This window comes from Lepidochelys olivacea (assembly GCF_965140295.1).
Source record: "Lepidochelys olivacea isolate rLepOli2 genome assembly, chromosome: 3".
NCBI classification, from domain to species: Eukaryota; Metazoa; Chordata; order Testudines; family Cheloniidae; genus Lepidochelys; species Lepidochelys olivacea.
This window is the reverse complement of record NC_140413.1, coordinates 6,168,686-6,190,529: the sequence shown is the minus strand read 5'-3', so window position 1 is coordinate 6,190,529 and position 21,844 is coordinate 6,168,686. Positions and strand designations below refer to the sequence as shown.

Below are 21,844 nucleotides of genomic sequence, written 5' to 3'. Positions count from 1 at the left end.
CGGGAGGGGCGAGTCTCCCCCGCCGGGGCGGGCTGTGGCTCGGAAGGGGGCGGGGGACGGACAGAAGAGTCGCTTTCTTCCAACCCTGAACAAGGAGATTGACCAGAATTGGGAAACGGGCTTCGCTTTGCAGCAGCTGTGCAAGCCCCCCCGGCGGAGACCCCTTGGCACAGATCCCCAGGGAGACCCCACGGGTCTTGTCGCCCTCTGATCCAGCTGGCCCTGGGCCTGTGTCTATTGCCCGCTGCCCTGGCCTTGAGAGGGGCCGGGGTTGGGTTTATTAGTGCCGTAAATTAATGATTGTCCAGCCCTTTGTTTGTTACCTACCTAAACCCATGCTACAGGGGCTGGTGCAAGGGGGCCTGGGTGGTGCCGAGGCTTGGCTACCATCCTGGACGCAGGGCGCGGGTCTGAGGCTCACACAGAGCCCACCCAGCTGCATGAGAGCCAACGGTGATGCTAGCCTTTTGGCCCGAAGGCCACGGCGGGGTATGGAAATTGTACGGCGGGCCATGAATGCTCATGAAATTGGGGGTCGGGGTGAGGGCTCCAGCTGGGGGTGTGGGCTCTGGGGTGGGGCCAGAAATGAGGAGTTCAGAATGTAGGAGGGGGCTGGGGCAGTGGGTTGGAGTGTGTGGAGAGGGTGGGGGCTGGGGATGAGGGGTTGGGGGTGCAGGAGGGTGCTCTGGGCGGGGACCGAGGGGTTCAGAGGGTGGGAGGGGGGGGTAAGGGGTCCAGGCTCTGGGCAGAGCTTACCTCAAGCAGCTCCCAGAGGCGGCAGCAGCATGTCCCCCCTCCGGCTCCTACGCGGAGGCATGGCCAGGCAGCCTTGCATGCTGCCCGTGCAGCTCCCATTGGACTCAGTTCCCGGCCAATGGGAGCTGCAGGGGCAACTTGTGGAGCCCCCTGGATGCTCCTACGTGTAGGAGCCGGAGCGGGGACATGCCTCTGCTTCTGGGAGCCAGCAGGAGCTTGAGGGCTGAATTAAAACATTTGAAGGGCCGGATGTGGCCCTCGGGCCATAGTTTGCCCACCCCTGCTTTAGGGGTGTCACATTTTCAAGCAGGAAGGGCTAGACGTTTACTATTTTTTAAATGAAAGTGGAGAGTCTCATGTGCTCACATGTGTTAGGGGGCTTATTCCTTCACCCACTTACTTCCCTGGTCCTTCTCGCATGACCAGAGAGCAGCAATACCCGAAGTCCAAAGGTGCAAACAATTCGATGTTTATTGGGGTGAACTTCCAGCAAGCATGATTCCAGTTTCCTTCCTTAGTATCCTCCTTCCCAGCTCTGACACCACAGAGCCTTACACCTGTGTCCCTGTTCCCATTCCTGCCCTTAGCCAAACATTATTCCAATTTCCTTACCCCCATTCCCCGGTCCCATTTCCCCCTTTAGCAAAACATGATTTCAATTTCCGCACCCCCATTCCCTGTTCCCATCTCCCCCACCCACACACCCACTCACTTCCTCATTGACTACAGATTATATAGTAAAACTTGAGTTCTGCTTAGCTATACCTTAACCAATCATTTTCCTGAAATTTAACTAACCAATCCTAACATATTGTAACATGATTATGTAACCAATTATATCCCACCACCTTAATTAGTTTACACCCAGCAAAATTAATTATACAGCAGACAGGAACAATCACAGAACCAGACAGAGATTATACAGACAAACAATAGCAAAGTGGGAACTATAATGACAAGACAATACAGAAGTGAGGATTTCACATCCCAGCTATTGATAAGTGAGTTCTTGCCAGACAGGATGCTATCAAACTAAGTTTCCTTTTACATTTTCTAGGCACTTCCCTTTCTCTGGAGGTGACAGGAATACAATCCTGTCCTGATAGTGCCTAACAGCCCAATAGCACCTTATTTCAATGTGACTAGTTTGGAATGGGAGGATGTGACCAGTCGCTTCCTAGCTTATGGCTGCCTCTGCTGGGCAGCCAAAGGCCTTAGGCTAAGAACAGGGCCTCAGACTGTCACAGTAAGAGAAGGCCCTTACACCGGCAGACAGTGATTTTGATTCTTTCTTTTATACCTCTAGAACTAGCCAAGTGATAAGAATACACCTAAATTCTTAAAGTACAGGCCTTTGCAGACAGGCCTGAATATCTATATCCTAACAACATGACTTCAGGAGCTGGGGCCTTCAGAAAAGCCCCAAACATCATGAGTCTTGTGATAAAATTGTGAGAGCAGAAAACACTGCGTTGGGCCTGATTCTCCATTGTCTTGCCCGGTGTGTCCTCATTTGTGGCTGTGGAAAGCGAGGGTAAGACGATTTTACACGCATGTGACCCTCGTGTAAATGACAATCCACCGTGCAAGATGGTGGAGAATCAGACCCTTGTTTTTACTTCTCTTGGCTTCCCAGTGCATTGTGTCTCATCTGTATTTTTCGTATTCAGACTGTAAACTCTTCAGAGCAGAGACTTATGGGTCTTCTACACTGCCGAGTGCATTGCTGCTGCTTAACAAATATCATTAGCTTTTGGTGCTATCTGGAGCCCACCCAGCATGATGCCAGCAGGATGTGTGGTTGCGTTTTTTGTGTGAGAGAAGCAGATGTCTACTAGGAACTGCTTTTACTCATTCCGCCTCTACCATGGGAGGGTAGCATCTTTCTGTCACTCCCCAGCCAAGCCGTGAACTGAGCAGAGAAGTTTTGGATCCTAGTGTCACTCCATTTCCTGTGTGATTTGTTTGCAGAGTGCCCAGCACCTGGGTGGAACAGCAGTGGCTAGCGTGGGGTACAGATGGGCCAAAGACAGATTGCCTCTTCGCACTCTGTGTGTTATATGCTGCAGCTTCCTGCTCCCCATCAGCAGTGGTTGGGAGTGGCTACCATCCGGCAGCAGTGAGGTGGCCACTGTGCCGGTATCACTAAGCACCGATCAATGGGGTATCTTTGCAAATCCACAGCTCTGGTTCCCCATACTCAAATCTATCTGCAAGTCGGTGTGACTCTGCATTGGGTTCTCAGTGTTTGTACATCACTGGCCACAATGGGGCTCTCAGATCCTCGATTCCAAGGCAGCCTTCAGAGCCACATCATGGCAGAGTGAATGGGACCTTTTACCTCCCCTTGGGGGCCAATGGCCAAGCTGAACGCACCTTGAGAACCACCAGGGATACAAATTGATGTTGGGAGCCCCAGGGACTTCCAAGAGAGCTGCCCTTCATGGTAGCACCGAGGGACCCAGGCCTGGTCTAGACACCACAGTTAGATCCACGTAAGGCAGTTTCCGTCGACCTTATTATGTCAGTGTCTACACTGCAGCTTTGCTACACTGACATAATAACTCCACCTCCACGAGAGACATAGGGCTTGTCGGTGTAGCTAAGGCGATGCTGTGTCTGTGTAGACCCTGTGGGTCTTACATCTGCTGTTGGCAGGAGTGTGAAATTGACAAGAAAGCCAGGCAGCTAGAGCCCAGTTGCCCCCTGCTACTGTGGAGAGCTGGGTGGCTGGACCCTGTTCCCAGTTGGGCAAGAAGCCAGAATGGCTCCCCCCTCTGGCTCTGGGCTGGGAATATTGACTGTCTTGTCAATTTCACGGCTGAGCCATGAAATTGACACGTCTTCCCAGAGTGTGTGTGTGTTGCAGGGAGCAAGAATCCAGGGCAGCTGGATCCTGCTCCCAGCCCTAGGCGGCTTCCCCTGCTCTGGTCTCTGGCTTGCTTGTCCCCACATCGCACACGTCCATCAATGCTTGCATTGAGCGGCTGCTGTCTAGAGAATGCTCATAGACTCATACACATTAAGGCCAGAAGGGACCAGCATGATCATCTAGTCTGACCTGCACATTGCAGGCCACAGAGCCTCACCCACCCACTCCAGTAATAGACCCCTAACCTCTGGCTGAGTTGCTGAAGTCCTCAAATCCTGATTTAAAGATTTCAAGTTACAGAGAATCCACCATTTACACTAGTTTAAAGACAACAAGGAGTCCTTGTGGCACCTTAGAGACGAACAAATTTATTTGGGCGTAAGCTTTCATGGGCTAGAACCCACTTCATCAGATGCATGGAGTGGAAAATACAGGAGCAGGTATAAAGGTGCAAGTGACCCGTGCTGCAGAGGAAGGTGAAAAACCCCCCGGGTCTCAGCTAATCTGACTGGGGGGAAATTCCTTCCCAACTCCAAATGCAGTGATCAGTTAGACCCTAAGCATGTGAGCAAGACCACCAGACAGACACCTGGGAAAGAATTCTCTGTAGTAACTCAGAACCCTCCCCATCTAGTATCTTACCACCAGCTGTTGAGGATATTTGCTACCCGGGGATGAGACATGGCCACCCTGCCCCTGTGCTTACATTGCGAACCTTCCAGCCAGGCCCTGGGCGACTCGCTCATTTCTTGGTACCGAACTCCCTCCTCACTGTAGCAACCCACAAAGAAAAGTACCACAGTGTCCCACAGCCCTGCGGCTTCCGCCAGCCAGGAGACCAGTGTGCGTTGGCCCATGCCCTGCAGCAAGGGGCCTGCTGCTCAGTAGTGAATGGGCCTGATCCTGCCAACCCCTACTCACGGGAGTGATGCTCGCTCGTCGGAATAGTCCCGCCGAGCCCAGCACGGTTGTTCTGAGATCGCTCTTTTAAGTGGGAAGACGACCGAGTGCATTTTCCTCATCCCTCCATCTTCCTGTCCACCAGCTGCAACCCCCTTCCTGGCTGGCACAGGCCAAGCAAAGGATCCACAGCAACTCCCTGGTATTTCCATGCATCGGCCAGGCCCCTCCGCACAGCACGGCTGGATCTCTTCAAAGCAGATTCCTCCCGCTGTTCTTCTCTCGCTGCTCCACCCTCCGGTCTCACTTCCTTTGCTCCATCACTGTGCTCCCTTGAGCTTGCTAGTTGTCCCCTCATCCCTGTCGTATGATCCTGCCCTCTCCTGCGAGTCCCTCTGCCCGGTTCAAACTGCAAAGAGCCCCCAGCCTCCAACGTTCCTCCCCGTCTCTTGAAGAGGCTGTGACAGGGAGCTGGGAATCGGCAAATGAACCAGCACTCTGATCACTGGTTAACCAATTAGGAGCCTGGGGGCTCCTCTGGGATCCTGCCTTTATCCATGCGGATGAAGAACCAGAAGGGAGAGCCGGTGTAAAGGTTCGGCAGGCTCAGAGATGGAGGAGACATTACGGCGGCTGGCCGAACAGCAGAAGGAAACGCGGAAGACCTTGCAGACCTTCCAGTCATCCCACCACTTGGAGAGAGAGTCCTTGCTCACCCGGCAGGCTGAGCAACAAAAACGCCTGCAGGAATTGATAAGGGAGCAAATCCAAGTGCAGCAAGAGCTGCTACAAAGCACGGTGAGTCTGCGGCAGGGATTGGCAGTCGGGCTCAGGGGATATGCCTCGGCAAAAGGGGCCCCACAGATGATCCATTTTTGGTCACGTTTGAGAGAGGGCTGTGGGGGCAGGATGGGATAAGGGCAGCTGGGCCCTATGGCTAGTATGCTGTTTAACAGGAGAAGATCATGTGGCCTACGTGGCTCTCAGTGATGAGCAAGCAAGAGTCTATGAAATGGTTCAGGTGGCCATTCTAGACTGGGTGGGCCCTTTGATGGAAAAATACCAGCAAAAACTTTGAGCCGCAAGATGGACTAGGGGATTACGGCCCTGGGCATTTGCCCCCAAACTGCCAGACTGGGCCATGCATCGGCTGAGGCCAGATGCCCAAGGCATGGCCGATATTATGCATGCTGTCATTTTGGAACAATTCTTGCAGAGCCTCCCAGAGAATGCCCGGGTATGGGTCAGGCAGCATCAATCCATCACCCTAGAGGGCAGCTAAAGGAACAGAGGAGTTTGTGGAGACATTCCCAGAGGGGGTCAGCAGTTTAAAGGTCTGGATCCAGGGAGGAAGACCAGCGCACAAGTGAAGCTTGAATGTATGCAATGTAAGAATCTCTGCCCTATGGCACAGGTGCCCCAAGAAGTTCAGAAGATGTTTAAATGGAAGCGGGTTGGAGTAGCGACAGAGCTGGCCTCAGGGAATATGGTGCCCTGGGTGAATTTGTTTTTTGGCACCCCTGGTGCCTGTGGGCCCCCCATCACCCCTGGCCCCCATGGGCTCCCCCCCATTGCCCCTGGCCACCATGGGCTCCCGGGGCTCCCCACCCCATCTCCCCTGGCATCCACGGTGTAACCGGAGTCCCAGGGGAGCCAACTGAGGTCACTCAATTAGGGTGAACTGCAAAGAATGGGGCAGGCAATCCCCAATGCTGGTGGACATTCCAATGCTTAGATTTACCAAGACAGCACAAAACAGCTTCTATAATACCTCACTGGTTACCCAGAAGCCAACACCACAGTTTCCTTAAAGTAACCCACCCTCAGGCCTCCACCTAGACACCCAAGTCAAATGTGATGAGGATTACTGAAAATCTTATTAATCATATAAAAAAGTTCTACCAATTCCAAAGGATCAGACACATTACCTCTCAGGTTAATGAATATTCCAAATCTTACCCAAATACACACTTAAAGCCAATTCTTATTAACTAAACTAAAATGTATTTAAAAAGCAAAGAGAGAGCTTGTTGGTAAAAAGATCCGTACACATGCAGACATGAGTTCAATTCTTGAGATTCAGATTCATAGCAGAGATGGTGAGCTTTGTAGATGCAAAGAGTTCTTTTAGAAATAGTTCCTAGGTTATATAGTGTCAAAGTTTGACTCAGACTCACAATTTATCAGACCACTCTGTTTTATTAGCAAAGCTGCTCTGCTAATACAGAGCCCACCGAGTGGGGCTTGTGTCTCTTAATTTATACAGTTTTTGGAGAACAAGTTACAGAGAAGTTACAGACAAAAGAAGAAAAAAGATTTTAGTCACCACCCTTCAAGATCCCTGAGACCAGTCACGTATCTTCAATTACCTGCCACCCTTAACAATCTCGTTTAACAGCTTCCAGTTAACTTAACTAATTGCCCTTCATACCTTCCATTCTGATGCCTGCTTCTTAGACGTGCTGGCTCTATTTTAATTGCTTCTCCATTCAAAAGCTAACTGTCCCTACGTGTGCTCCCTCAGATACTTTGTAAGATGTTTTGGCATGCCCTCTCGTATACAATGTATCCAGCATGTCCCCTTATACAACGCTATACTTATACAATGTTATACTTCCACAATAGTCCAATGTTTATATTCAGGGTGGTCCAGTCAGGACTGGGATTCAGTCCTTATGGCTTAGGCTTCCCCTGCATGAAGCCTGAAGCAGATCTGAGATAAAAAGATTGGGACCCAAATATCTTTGTACAGTTTCAGGCCGTCTTGTGACAGCTTGGAGTCTTTTGGTGAACAATAGGCAACTATGGGGACTTTTGAAGTAGATCCATTTCCTAAGCATCACTGGTAATTATCTACACAGATTAACATAAGGCAATTGCCTGTTTTTCCATGATTCACAGATGATTTGCTGTACATTTCAAAGATAGATGAATACAATGATATCCTATGTTTACAGTTCATCTCAATGTTAAGATGTCCTTTTGATCTCTGAATGAACAGAATACAGCACAGACAGGGACTGTTTGATTACATTGTTAACCTTTAACAATATATATGTAAATACACAAAAACACAAACATTATCTACCAAAATGTCTTTAAGGGTTGAATTGGAGTCATTTATCCTGCAGGATGCTTAATGCTTCCCGGTCATGCGTCACACACAGACTCCCTCTCCCATCGCCTGTCGGGAGGGCAGCACAGGGGGGAGTTTCTGAGCCAGGGGAGCCCCCTCCCCTGACCACCGTGCTTGCAGGAAGAGGGGGGACACAGATGCTGTCTCTCTGGCTCTGCAGACACAAGCCCTGCTGCCTGCACCTCCCCACCAGGCTGGCAGCTCTGGGTGGCATCACCCACCTTTGTCCGGAGGCTCCAGCCCTGGGCTCGCCACACTCACCCCCACTCCGGCAGCCCAGGCCTATCAGCATGCGGCACTCAGATGGTGACACCCCACCCCATCCCCAGATCATGGCTCCCTGGGCAGTCACCCTTGTTACTCACCCTAAGGTCGGTTCTGGGTAGTGGATGGGTTGCCCCACCCTCTCTTGTTAGACACAGACTGGAATCCCTTCCCATTAGGGAAGCAAAGGGGTGTCCAGAAACCCCAGAGGGAAGGAATGAAACCCACAGGGAAGGGACAAGAGCTGTTAAACTTAGAAGGGTTGGGAAACGTAGACAAGAGAACACAAAGAAAGGGGAGCACCCCGAGGGATGAAGAGGGAAGAGAAAAAAGACAAGGAAATAGTCTCAGGGGATAAAAATAATCTGAGCTCGTTAACAGCGGTTGAGAAGTTATCGGAGCTCCTGCCCCTGGAAAGCCGGGGAGGGGGGAATCCCAAGAGCAGTTGGAGAGTTGGGGTCACCAGGAGGAGGAGGGACACCAGCAGCCCCCCCCCCCCCAAAGCAAAGAGGCCGAGAATGAGGAGTGTGGAACCCCAGGGGGCCCGGGTGTGAGGACCTGTGTGGGTGGAGAAAGGGATCCTAGCTGGCTAAGTTGAGTAGCGGCTCCAGTACCCTGGAGACAGAAATACCGGGGCGGGAGGTGGGTGGCAGAGTGCTGCGAATCAGCAGCCGAACCAGTGCTAGGATGGACAGCCATTTTCACTGCTGGCTCTGCTCCTATGCCCTTCCTATGCCATCTAGTGGCGTCTCCTGCGATAACAGCTGAGCGACTCCATGGGCCGGTGCATTCGGATCACTGTTTAACCAGTCAGACCCTCCCCAGGGGCCTGGTCCAGGAGAGGCCTTCCTGGTGATCAGGTCAGATGGGGGGCTGGGTAGCTACCCAGCTAATTAGCCCGTTAACAAGGAGGCTGGACAAAAGGGCAGAGGCAGGAAATGCGAGGGGAGAAAGGGAAGAGACAGACAGGCCAGGGGGGCCTGAGACAAGGGAATTCTCTGGGAGGAGATACCTTTGCCGCCCTCCCCTTTGGAGGAGGGGTAGTAAAGCTGGAGGACCCTGCAAATGCACTAGTATGTAGGTGGAGGAGTGCCACAATGGAAATAAACGGCATGGTGGCATCTATGCAAGAAGTCTCTGGGCGGGTCTGTGCGAGGCAAAGAGAATGGAGCAAAGGGCCAAAATCTCCTTCTTGCTCTTTGGACAGCAATGTGGGGGAAGAACGTGTCACCATATGGACCCCAGCAGTCTCTTCGTGGTGCCCCTAGCCGTCCTCCGAAGCAATGCAGCTGCCATCCTGGCATCCCCACCAACATCTCCCCGGAGCGCTGTGGTGGAGTTGCTGTCATGTTTCAGGCCAATCACATTCACACCTTTTCTGCACACATTTGCGCAAGTGGAGTTCTGTTCCTCGGAAGCACATGTCAAGCCCACACACCAAGAAAAAGGGCTACATTTGTGAAGAAATTGCTCATAATGTATTCTGTGGCTGGCTTGGATCTCTGGGGTTTTTTAGTCAACAGCCCTGTATTTCTCTTTTATCATCAGATCGTGCTTTTTATGAATTCATTATTATGTACATGACAGTATTACCGAGAGGTCCCATTGTGCTGGGTCCAGGACACACACATGGCCAAAGACAGGCAATCTAACAACACAAGCCGGGCAAAGGAAGTATAATTATCCATAGTTTACAGATGGGAAACTGAGGCACAGAGCGAGCAAGTAACTTACTTGATTTCATGCCGGGAGCAAGTGGCAGGGAGAGACCTGGCAGTTACAAATGTGCTCTCTAGGCATTTGACAAAAGTGCAGTGGAGCAAAATCCAGAGCTAGACACCAAGTATCCAGTCTCTGATGAAATGTGGACTCTGATTGCCAGAGCAACAGTTCAGAATGAGAACCTGCAGAAAGCAGCTAATGCTTATTAGCACAGGGTGGCCAGGGCAGCATCTTCTCAGTCCCTATCACCGATTCGGGTGGAGCTCTCAGTCCTCGGTGGGATTTTGTTTAAAGACGTCAGGATAGCGATTCTCTAAGGTGCTACAGAGGAATATGTTACAAAGGATACAGGAAAGACCTTGAGGGACTGAGAAAGCTAAGAGAAGGGCCAAAGATGTTTTATACTGGCCACAAATGAAGAGCGACATTGAGGAAATTTCAGGTTTCAGAGTAGCAGCCGTGTTAGTCTGTATTCGCAAAAAGAAAAGGAGGACTTGTGGCACCTTAGAGACTAAGCAATTTATTTGAGCATGAGCTTTCATGAGCTACAGCTCACTTCATTGGAATGCATCCGACGAAGTGAGCTGTAGCTCAGGAAAGCTCATGCTCAAATAAATTGCTTAGTCTCTAAGGTGCCACAAGTCCTCCTTTTCTTTTATCGAGGAAATTGTCAAAGGCAAGTGAAAGTGACCATGCTGGTGATGGCACAGGGGGAAAAATTGTCCCCTGGAGCAAAACAGGCATGGATTTGTTTACGTTGTCTGGGGGGAAAATGATGTACTTGGTCTAAACGATTATTTTCACTTCCCCGAGATAGCCTTATTAGCAGATCCTGTGGCTAAACAGGTGATTGCGTGTGGCAGATCTATTTTTGCTAGACGTTGTGTGCCTGACCAAGTGACGTCTGATGATGGGCTGCAGGGTAGCAGGCATGTGTTTAAGCAGCTTGCAGCAAAGTTTGGGTTTTCATGTCGCCTCAGTCGCCATTGTCCCCAGACCCATGGGCTGGTGGAAAGCGGTGCCAAAATAAGAAAGCGGCTACAGGAAAAGGCGACGGCGTGAGACCAGGCCGTACTCAGCCGTGTCAAAGTACAGGGCGGCATCAGTGAAACATGGTTTGTCACCTTCAGACACTTTGTTCAACAGAAAACTCGAGAACGACGATGCCTGTAACCCCGGAAGCTGATGGTCAGAGGAATTGCGCTGACATAGAAAGAGGCAGACAATATGATTTGGGATCCTGGGGCCTGCCACCACTCCATGAGCATGACGCAGTGTGCCTCGGCCAGGAATCGACGGTCGCAAACAGCAGGGGGTCACGCGAGGGGTGGACACGCCCTGAGCATATTGAGACTACAAATAATCATCATAATAATGAAGGCAGAGAGTTTTTTTGGTCTATGCAAAGGCTGGTTTGTTCCTCTTTCCACGCGGAGCAGCTGGTCTCTGATGAGCCGGGGTGACTGGCAGGGCCTGCTTTCATCAGAATGCACCGGCCCATGGAGTCGCTCAGCTGTTATCGCAGGAGAAGCCGCTAGATGGCATAGGAGCAGAGCCAGCAGTGAAAATGGACAGGGCCAGTCTTAGGGAAAATGATGCTCTGGGCAAACTTGCATTTTGGTGCCCCTGGCCTCTGCTGTCTCCCCAGGCTCCCCCCTGATCATCCGGGCCCCTGCTGCCTCTCTGAGCTCCCCACTCATCTCCCTTGGGCCCCGATGCCTCCTCTCCCCCATTATCCCAAGCTCCCTTTTGCAGCCTTGCCCCCCAGGCCCGCCCTGCTCCTTGCCTCTTGACCACGGTGACCCCGCAACCATGGTGCCCTGGGTGGTCGCCCACCCATAAGGCTGGCCCTGAAAACAGGTCCCTGTCCTACAAACACTTATGGCTCCGCTCTGCAGTTGGATCCACTAGCCACCAGGGCTATGCCTGGGCACAGAGGCAGCAAGTCTAAGCCACACACTTGCATTGCAGCATTTAATGAGATAAAGAAGGGAAGAAACAGGGGGGGAGATACATAGTTACTCGTTTTTGTTTAGGGGCACAGTGTGTGCCTTCAGACCACACAGAGCTGGGTGAAGTGTCTCTGCAGGATGGGTCAGAATCATGTAGAAATTGGATGTAGCAGGTACTGGGCATGCTCATTAGCTGGTTGAAAATGCCTGGATGATTTCCACTGTGGGCAAGGAGCCTGGCAGGATATACCCAGAGTCACCCTCTGAACGTGGAACCAAGGGGAGCTCAAGGGAATGGGGAGGAGTGAACAAATAGGAGTGGGAGCCAGAGTGATCTGGAAAACTCAGCAGTGGAGCAGTGCCAGGGACTGTGTTCCAGTAGGGTGACCAGATGTCCCGTTTTTAAAGGGACATTCCCGTTTTTTGGGACTTTTTCTTATATGGGCGCCTATTACCCCCCACTCCCTGTCCCGTTTTTTTCACAGTTACAATCTGGTCACCCTATGTTCCAGGGACTCTGCCAGTCTGTTGGATTTAGCCTGGGGCAGGCTCCCTTGCCCCACCGGAGAGGAAGAGGGCTAGAACTGCTGCAGGTAGGGCAAATTCCAGGCTGTTGCTGAAGAGACTCAAAGACAAAGTGGGACTATCGCTTGTTTCCTAACTTTAAGGAGCTGGCGTGCGTTACAGACACCATCCTGCAGAGGCTGAGGTGGGTAAGTCCGCCTAGAGAAGACACCTGGAACAGTGGCTCTCAACCTTTCCAGACAACTGGTCCCCTTTTCAGGACTCTGATTTGTCTTGCCTACCCCAACTTGCACCTCACTTAAAAACTCAGGCTTTGGCTTCAGCCCCCCTCGGGCTTCAGCTTTTTGGCCTGGGCCCCAGCGACTCTAATGCCGGCCCTGGCAACGCCCCCCCCAAAAAAATAAACTCGTGACCCACTTTGGGGTCACGACCCACTGGTTGAGAACCACTGAAAATATTGAGCGTATAAACAAGTCATTCTCGGAATGAAATTTTAGTTTGCCTGACTTCCCTCATGCTTTTTATGTAGCTGGTTGTAAAACTAGGCAAATATCTGGATTTGATGTACTCCTGGAAGATCTCTGCTCACCCCCGGGGGTACGTGTACCCCTTGTTGAGAGCCACTGACTTAGGGGAGCGTGTGTGGGAGTGCATGCAATTATATTTTGCATTTGAACTGGATGGCAAGAAGCATTAAAACTTGGGGACCCCCCTAAAATGTTTAAAAACTTGTAATTGACACTACTGACAATTGTTTCATGGGTTAAAGGTAAACAAATGCATGTACATTTATCGGTCTAGATATAGGTACAGCTTTAGCAAATGCTTTTCCCTTTTGTCACTGCGTCTCTCAGGGGTTTAACTCTGTGTAATGTATATAAACACAGCTAAATCCTGAAAAGACGACCCTCTGATCTGGGCTGCAGCGAAGAGGTAAAGCTGCGCAATACAGGAAAGGGCACGGAGGCATTTTGCCTAAAAGGCGCAAAGCTTTCTCCCAGCCAGTTACGCAAACACTGGCCCAAACAGTACGGGTTTGGTACATTGAGTTATGCAGAATGTGGAGCGTAGCTCATGATCAGTCATTCAGTATTGCTACCCCAGAACATTCACAAATCGTGAGACTGGCCTGAAAAAGGTGCCTTTTATGTTAAATAACTAACGTTGGGGCTTTTTTCTCTGCCTTCTGGCTTTGAGCCCTCAGGGTGTGCTTCTCCAGCTTTTCCCTGCAGCAGTGAGGCTGACAAACATACTTAAAAGACAGCTGAGCTCTCTGATGATCTCATGACTCCAGCAGCTGGGTCTTTAGGAGACTCACTAAAGATCGTGAGACTTGCCTTAGAGCTGGCAACCCTGAGCAGCAGTGTGACAGTCGCACTTGGAGAACACTCCAGCAGAGAGCAGGGCCCCACTGTGCTGGGCTCCGTACACACCCCCCCCCCACAGTGAGAGACCCCTCCCAGCCCAAGGAGCTTACAACCTAAATAGACAAGAGGGGGGATGGGAAATAGAGGCATCGAGAGGGAAAGTGGCTTGCTTGGTCACTCAGCTGGTCAGAGGCCAAGCCAGGAACAGAACCCAGGTGTCCCGGCCCTACGGCCATTTTTTGTTTTTGTTTTTTTGCTAGTGTTCCTAATCGTTTCTCCTTGGATAAGATAAGCGCAGCACTTGGTGCTTCTGGGGGAAACGTCCAGCCTAAACAGACAAGCCCAGACACGCATTAGCGCCCCCAGAGGCCGGTGGCACCTTTGTTTGACTCGCTTCGGTCGACAGCGTGGGTGTGATGGGGGCAAAGAACGCACCAAAAGCGGGTTGTGGCCCTCTTCGCGCTGGGGTTCACAATGGCACCAGGTGCGGCTGAGGACGCAGCAGGCCCCCGTCTCTGCCGCGTTATCTTCGCCTTCCCTGTCCGCTGTTCTAACGTCGTCCGCTGAGCCCAGAGCCGCTCGCTTCATTTGTGACCCCCGGGGCCTCTCCGGCGCTCCAGCCCTACCAGGCCGTTGTGCGTTGGTGGGACTGTCACTGCGCAAGGCCTGGTGTCCCTCTGGCTGGCGCAGCGGACGGGGTGCGCGTTTGATGATCCGGTGGGGTCAGGGTGGCCCCGACCCCCGCCAGGCCACAGTCCTCTTTGCTCCGGCGGCCACCTGCTGCGCGGGCTCTCACGCCGGATTGAACCAGAGCCCGGCTGGCTGGAACTCAAGCAGCTGCCGCCCGGGCTGGAGCAGGCTCGTCCCCGCAGCGGACCAGCCGCGAGGTGGCCCAGCGCCCCGCACCGGCTGCGCAGCGCCCGACTTGCACCCGGGCCGCGCCACTCCCGCAGGCAGCGTGCGCCCACATCCACACGGGGGCAGCACCAACGCGCCTGAACCGCCTCCAGACACGGCTCCAGCTCCGCCGCTGCACGGACAGCCCCAGCCGGCTCGCCGCGTGTCCCCACTCCCGGCACACGTGCGTTCCGCTGCCGAGCGCTTTCGGAGCCGGGCGGCTGCGGGGCCAACAGCTGCTCCCTCCTGCCTGCCCAGCCCTTGGCGCCTCTCCTTCAAAGTAAGTTGGGGTGTGTGTGTGTAAATGTGATGGGGGGGGGGGTGTCTTTCCAGCACCCTGGAGGCTTGAAGCCATTGCTCTGGAGTGGGCGATGAGGGGCTATTAATAAATCCTTCCCTTGGCATGGCTGGTAGCTTCTCCCAGCGAGGGGGAGGAATGTGTGTCTGGCGAGGGTTTGGAGACACAAAGTCAGCCAGTCTCCCGAGGGCAGGGCTGGAGGGCTACTAGAAGGGGCTACTAGACCCTGTCCCTTCTAAGCCCCAAGCCCACTGAGGCTGGTCAAACGCTGTTGCCCTCTGTGGGGAGGTGCCCAGGTTTCTGGTGAAGCAAGTGGCTCTTTCCCCATCTTAGCCGTCCAGGACGGATGGAGCCGGAGTGAGCTACTGTCGTGCGGGGTGGGCATTGGGCAGTTCTGGGCACGGGTGCGGTGTGGGGGGAAGTTGGCACAGGCGGGACTGAGGCTGGCTGCCCGTGCTTGGCTGGATCTGTGGAAGAGGGCACAAGGCGGGGGTGGTCCGCCTAGGTGGTCTGCGTGGCTGCGGGCAGGCTGTAGGCTGGCATCCTGCCTGATGGTCTGTTTTCCGCCTCCCATTTCAAACCCGTGCGTGGCTGGGGAGTTTGGCCCGGCGAGTGTGTCCCCACGGACGGTTTGCGGGGTTCCCCAGCCACTCCCTTCTTGCAGGAGCCTTGCTCGGAGTCCCTGGCTGCTGATCTTCTCCCGCAGCAGAGTGAGGGCAGGTGCTGGAGAAATGGCTTCACAGGCTCCACAGGTCGGGGGCTAGAGCAGGTTTGGGCTGAGATGGAGAGGCAAAGATGGCTCCAAGTCCACCCTGCAGCCTGGAAAGAGCAGGGCCACTCCCATGATCCCCAGTCTGTGCCCTGGACCTCCCTGATTCCTCCCCCGTGGCTGACCTGACAATGTGTACAGATCATGTGGTACCATAATGGCAGTGAGGTCCTGCAGTGCCAGCCCAATAGCAGTGCAGGGAGCTGTACATGAGCCCTCTGTAAGGATACAGGTGTATCGCAGAACTGTTGCCTTGTGGTAGGACAGGAGGCATGGCCCAGGGGAGAGGGACTGGGAATTGGGAGCCCTGACCCTGTGACTGACTCACTCTGGCACTAGGCGAGTCACTTCACTGCTCCGTGCCTCGGTTTCCCCCTCTCCTGAAATAGGCTACTCACCTCCCCTTTGTGATTTATGGCTGAAAAGCGCTAGGGGGGGATGACCAAGGGGGTTGGAAAGTTTGCACCATCAGGGCGCTCTGCAAGTGGGCGCCCCTGCAGAGGTGAGTTTCGTTGGCCCCGGCCCTGTCCAGGGGCGGGGAAAGGCGTGAGACAACACCGCCTGAAAGGGCACCAGCATCCCAACAGTCTCAGGGCTAGTGGCTGCTAAACCAGCCCTGATCACGGTGTAGCCAAGGCACCTGTGTGGGTTCATTGCACCCCCACTCACTGGGACCGTTGTGTCGTCAGCAAGCTTGTTTCCGGACAGTTGTGCGCTTTGTCCGAGCGGCTTTAACGACTCGGGCGCATCTGCCGCGGATTCACCGACATGCCCTGACCACCACCTAAGCCGTGAGCCGTGGGATTCAGGCCCTTCTGCTGCAGAAACACGGCTCCATGGGCACCTGTCCCCCGTGCCTTGCCGAAGCATCTCATTTAAATATGGCCCTAGGTGCGTGGGTCAGTCTTTAGCCCCTTAATCTTCCCCAGTCCCAGGGACAGGCAGATGTCGTCTCTCTCCAGCCTCGCCTTCCTCTTCTTGTTCCTCTCTCTAGCCTGCTTGCAGGGCTCCAGTGTGTGGGCTCCCCATGGCTCCAGACAGAGTTTTCCCCAGGGGTGCTAGCTGGCTTCCTAAATCTTCTGGGACGCCCCGGTGTCTTCCCAAGAGCGGGGAACTCTGATGTCAGCGAGATGGGGCAGGGCGATGCGTCAAGGTTGAAGGTAGATCCAGCGGTGGGCCAGCTGTGGGGCTGGGCAGGAACCCATGGTGGACAGAGGGTGGTGGGGTGGGGAGCACCTGGTGTTGTTGTGTAAGGATGTGGGGTGCAGGGTCCTCCCCCCCATTTGGCAAGGCGGGGCTGTGGACTGCAGGGAGCTGCAGAGAACCGCCGCCCCGGCCTCTGTTGGGGCAGAGCTGTGTGACCTTTAAATACATAAATACGCCTCTCTGTGCTAGCCTGGGGAGATGGCCGCGGTCAGAGGATAAGCTCGATTAGCTGCCACTAGGGATCGCGACTTGCGTACACCGCCAGCGCATACTCCTGAGCAGGTCTGATTGCATCCAGCCCAGGGCAGTGGGGAACAGCCTCTCTCCCCACCAGCCGCTCACCTGGCTCAGCGAGCTGGCTCAGCAAGCAAGCTCCCGGGGGTTGTGGTTGGGGGTCCAGGCTTCCTAGGCCAGCAACTCTCCATCCCTCCTGCACGCCTCACTGAGCGTGCCTTGCTCTCTAATGCCCCCTCTGGCCGGAGCTCTGTGTGACACGCTGGCAGGCAGAGGGGGCGCTGGAGAGCAGCACGTGCCCAGATACCATGGCAATGGGGGCAGAGCCAGCCCTCCCGGAGTGTAGCTAGGATGCAGAGTCAAAGGTGGCAGTGTGTGGGAGGGGGAAGAGATGGTGCCTGGGGTCCTGGAGGGGCTGTAATAAGGGGCAGTGGAGTGGATGATAACCATGCGTTGGGGAAGGTGGATAGCCGGGAGATGTAGGAATGACTGAAGGGCTATATGCAACTGAGGCCTCAAGCATCCTGTCATGGTACATGCAGTGTCTTGTGTGAAACCTGGGGTGGAGTTTTCAAGGCTCTCTCTTCTTCGGGTGTTCTCAGGTCCTGGTCAGGAGCAGGAAGGAGGATCTACAAAGGAGGTCACAGGCGGTGTGCATCATGAATTCAGGTGGCAGGTGCAGTCGGAGGATCTGGGCTGGGAACCTTCCATGCATTTACTTTTAAGGAGAGAGGCTGATGTGGGGAGGGGTGCAGGACACCTGGGTAGGGCTGGGCAGGAATGGCTTTCCTGTCCTGGGAGAATCTGCAAGATTTTGAAATTTTTTCCTGGCCTGAATTGGGACGAAAAGTCAAAATCTTCAAAATTTTCACAAACCGAGAAAACGAAATCAGTTTGGGTCAGTGGAATGTTTTGTTTTGATCATTTCCAAATGGTCCGTTTCCTTTTTGACCTTTCCTCTTTTTTTTTAACCTTTTTTTAAGTCTAAATTTACTAAAATTTTGAACCAAAAAGTAATTTCAACTTGAAAAGCCAAAACTCTCTGAGTTGAAAACAACTGAAATGGGACATCTGGACAATTTCAGAGAGATTTTTTCCCACAAATGTTTTGCGTGGGGAGTTGGGTTGAAACTGACCCACTTTCATGAACAGCTTTTGTTCTGACGAACCCACATTATTTTTTGCCAAAAAGGAGCAGTCAAAAAATTCCCAACTCGGTGTACTTCTGGGTTCGAAGCCGGGCTCTGCCGCGGACCCAGCTTTGAACCCTTGGGCAAGTTGCTGCATCTGCGGTGCCTCAGTTTCCCTAGTGGCAAAATAGGGCTGATGATATGCTTGCTCCCCCCTTCGTAGGGCGAGTTGAAGATCTGTAGATGAAAAGTGTACTTATTTATTAAATAGCAGCAATGCCTGGAGGGTGCAAATGGGCGGCGCCCTAGTGTGCTGGGCGCTGTACAAACACACAGTAAAGCTTATGAAGTGCCAGCACATTGGACAGTAACAGCTCATAGGCTGAAAGTGAGTTGGGGTATATACAGTAGCTGCAATAACACAATGTGATAGGGAGCTCTGTTGTGCCGGAGGCTTTGCACCCTCCGGGTGTCCAACGAGGGAGCAAAAAGCCAGTGCCAACAGAGGCCGAAGAAAGGTGGCTGGATCTATGATGACTTCCTGAATGTGTATTGTTGCTTGTACCCACTGTTAACAAATGTGGCTAACAGGTTGCAACACGCATGCTTGCATCCCCTGGGCTGTTGAAAGCTTAACCCACAGGCGGAAGGGCCGTGGGGTCTTGTAGTTAAAGAACTGGCTTGACTGTGTTGAAATAGGGGTTCAAGTCCTGCCACATGCCCTCTCTGTGCTGTAGTGCCCTGCCTGTAAAATGGTAATACCTTAGCTGTACAGACGGTTAGTTCTCTGGGACAGGTGCCGTCTCTTACCATATGTCTGTGTAGCACCTACCACTGGGTACTACAGAATCAGTCTCTCTTTTGCCTGCTTTTTAATGCTGAGGACTAGCTAGAGACTGATTCTACAGCCCAGTGGTGCGGGCAGTCCCTGGGAGCACTGGAGACTCACATTTGAGCCCAAATCCCATGTGAATGTCCTGGCCTCCTGGCTATTTTCTTCTTGCCCAGAAATTCACCCTGGACCTGAGACACCTTCCCAGTGAAAGTCTTGTGGCCAGTGACAGGTTTTTACGACAGGTTTTGATTTTGACTAATAGTCATTTTCTGTCCCATAATTCCAGACCGCCTGTGCATTTACCAGGGGCTGTGGGGTTAGCTCCGGGGTCTGGCCACCTTCCAGCTAAGGAATGGTCTATCTCCCCAGCTGGTGCTCGTTTCAGCTGGATGCAAAGTCCTTCAGAACCAGAACTGTTAAGTAGCGTTGCTGGCTGTTGTGAAGTAGCTGCTGCATCCCACCCCAGAAGAGGTGGCTGAAGAGATCCCTGTATACACCCATTACCTTCTTCACAGTGGGGCTGTGAGTAATGGAGAGCAGCCCTGAGGCTGCTCTCAGTTACATAGAGGGACTGGCCTGGTGCACAGCTGGCCCGAGATCAGGGAAGGACATAGTTGGCCTAAAGTAGTGATTCTCAACCTTTCCAGACTACTGTCCCCCTTTCAGGAGTCTGGTTTGTCTTGTGTACCCCCAAGTTTCACCTCAGTTAAAAATAACTTGCTTACAAAATCAGACATAAAAATACAAAAGTGTCACAGCACACTGTTACTGAAAAATTGCTGACTTTCTCATTTTTACCATATAATTATAAAATAAATCGATTGGAATATAACTATTGTACTTACATTGCAGTGTATAGTACATAGAGCAGTATAAACAAGTCATTGTCTGTATGAAATTTTAGTTTGTACTGACTTCGCTCGTGCTTTTTATGTAGCCGGTTGTAACACTGGGCAAACATCTAGATGAGTTGACGTACCCCCTGGAAAACCTCTGTGTACCTCAAGAGGGACATGTAACCCTGGTTGAGAACCACTGGCCTAAAGGCCCCTTGGCAGCATGCTGTGTGGTCCTTGAGTGCAGCTGAGGATCCGGGCCTGACTCTCCATGTGGCCGGTTGGGGATCAGACCCCTGCACCGGAGTTCTGAGTAAGATGGGGGTGGGTTTCCTTGTTTGTGGAGCCCTTTGCCAGAGAGGGGCATGGGGCGGTTTGCTCTCTATCTTGCCTGGCGCACTAGTTGTGACGGCTGCTGTCACGGAAATGTGGGCTCGAGGATTCATGTCACTGGCACAGGCCCCGAACCCATCCAGGAAGTGGGCCCCTGGGGTGTGGTTTTAGTAAGAACGATGCCCTTCCCCTTAGCACCAACTCCCACGTGGGCCAGGTCCTGCAAGTTCCTCGGTCCTGCTCTTGCCTGGCGAGCTAGAGACCTGCACAGAGGAGGAGCAAAGGAACCCACCGCAGGTCCCCAGGCTCCGGCTTCCCCCTTGCATAGGTGAGTCCCTCAGGCTCTTGGGAGGCAGCAGGATGCTGCAGACAGAGCTGTCAGCCTCCTGGGAGGAGCAGGGCAGCCTCGGCACCCCAGGGACCTGCTGGGGCTGGCAGGAGATGCAGGCAGGGAGAGAGGGAGGGCGGTGCTCGGAGGAATGCAAGGCAGCCCAGACCAGGAAGTGAGCGCACTGAGGGTGTGTAATTGCCAGGGTGTTTTCTCCAGGGCCTCCGGGGAAGGAAGATCCCATTTTCCATACCTCCGTCCCTACCCCCGTGCCCCAGGTTTGGGGTGCAGTCACGGGGCTGGGAGGAGGGGGGGCCTGCGGACCTACAGCTTTTTTGCTAGCACCCTGGGAGCCTCGAGGTGGGTGAAAAGGTAGGAGAGAGCTGGGGTTGTTAAGGGTCCTTGAGAGGGTATGGCCAGGGTCCGGGCACCAAAGGTGTCCCGTTGTGTAGTGCCTGGGGGAGCACTCTGGCTTGTGTGGGGGTGACGATCGGCCCCCTGGTCGTTGGGGGAATCGCTGCGACTGAGGCAGGGCGCCTGGCCCCGCTGGTGTGAATGTGCCAGGCTAGTACATGCTCCTGTGGGCACACGTGTGTGTTCTGGCTCCGTGCAAAATCTTCCCCACTCCCCTCTCTGGTGTGAGGCTGCTGAGGCTTGCCAGCTGGGATTGAACCCTGAGGTGTACGGATCCCCCATGTGACGGCACGTACCTTCCCGCGCCATCGGTATGCCGATAGCTGGGTAAATATTTGCCGTGGTTGGGCCAAATCCGTCCCCGGCGTAACTGTACGTGGGGAGCACGGCTCCTTGTGTTTACTAGTCGGAATACCCTGGAGAGGGGCTGAGACAGGCCCTGCCGTACGGCACCCGGGCCAGGAGAGCTGGGGATGGTGGCATGCTCCGAGGGGACAGGAGGTAGGGCTGTCTGCTAAGGGAAGGGGCACGTGTCTCGTGATGGCTGACGCCAAGAGCACCATGTGTCCGAGATGAGCTGGAGCCTAGCCCTGGACTGGGTGTTGGGGGTCTGCCTATGGATATCCCCGTTCCAGTCTGCCACATGCAAGGAGAGACGGCCTCCTAAATCAACCGAGCCACTGGCTGGCTGACTCGTTGGCCATGTCCGTCCCCGTGGCTAGTGGCCTGCGGAGGCTGCCCCCCAGGAGAGACCTACCTCGGAGGGGTGGTCTGCGGGAGTCACGTCTGGAATGGGATCTCAGAGGACACGCTGGGGTGCCGGTTGCCGTATGAAGGTTGTGAGCACCAAGGAGGGGATGGGCTGAGGAGGGCTGGAAGCAAAGGGAGAGCACTAGACGGCTCCTCCTCCCTGCGAGAGCGAGGGGGATGAGGGTCTGCCAGGGGAAGAGGTGGCTGCTCCGGCAAGCCATGCTGGCCGAAGCACTGGAGAACTGGCAGCGGGGAATGATCCTGCCCTGGGTGCTGGGGATGGAGTGGATCCTGCCCTGCTTGGGTTGCTGTCAGCTTTG

General features: G+C 53.6%; 1 protein-coding gene across 4 annotated transcripts in view; it reads left to right on the top strand.

Moving 5' to 3' along the window:
- Positions 1 to 14,560: 14,560 nt before the first annotated feature.
- PTK2B (protein tyrosine kinase 2 beta) overlaps positions 14,561 to 21,844 on the top strand; it is a 111,444-nt gene continuing 104,160 nt past the window's right edge. Inside the window, exon 1 of one of the 4 annotated variants that reach the window (XM_084622603.1) lies at positions 14,561 to 14,671. The gene's annotated coding sequence lies outside the window, so the exon portion shown is untranslated. Of the gene's footprint in view, positions 14,672 to 16,602; positions 16,619 to 20,559; positions 20,733 to 21,844 lie in introns of those variants that run through there. The other 3 variants (XM_084622606.1, XM_084622604.1, XM_084622602.1) reach the window with 3 other exon arrangements.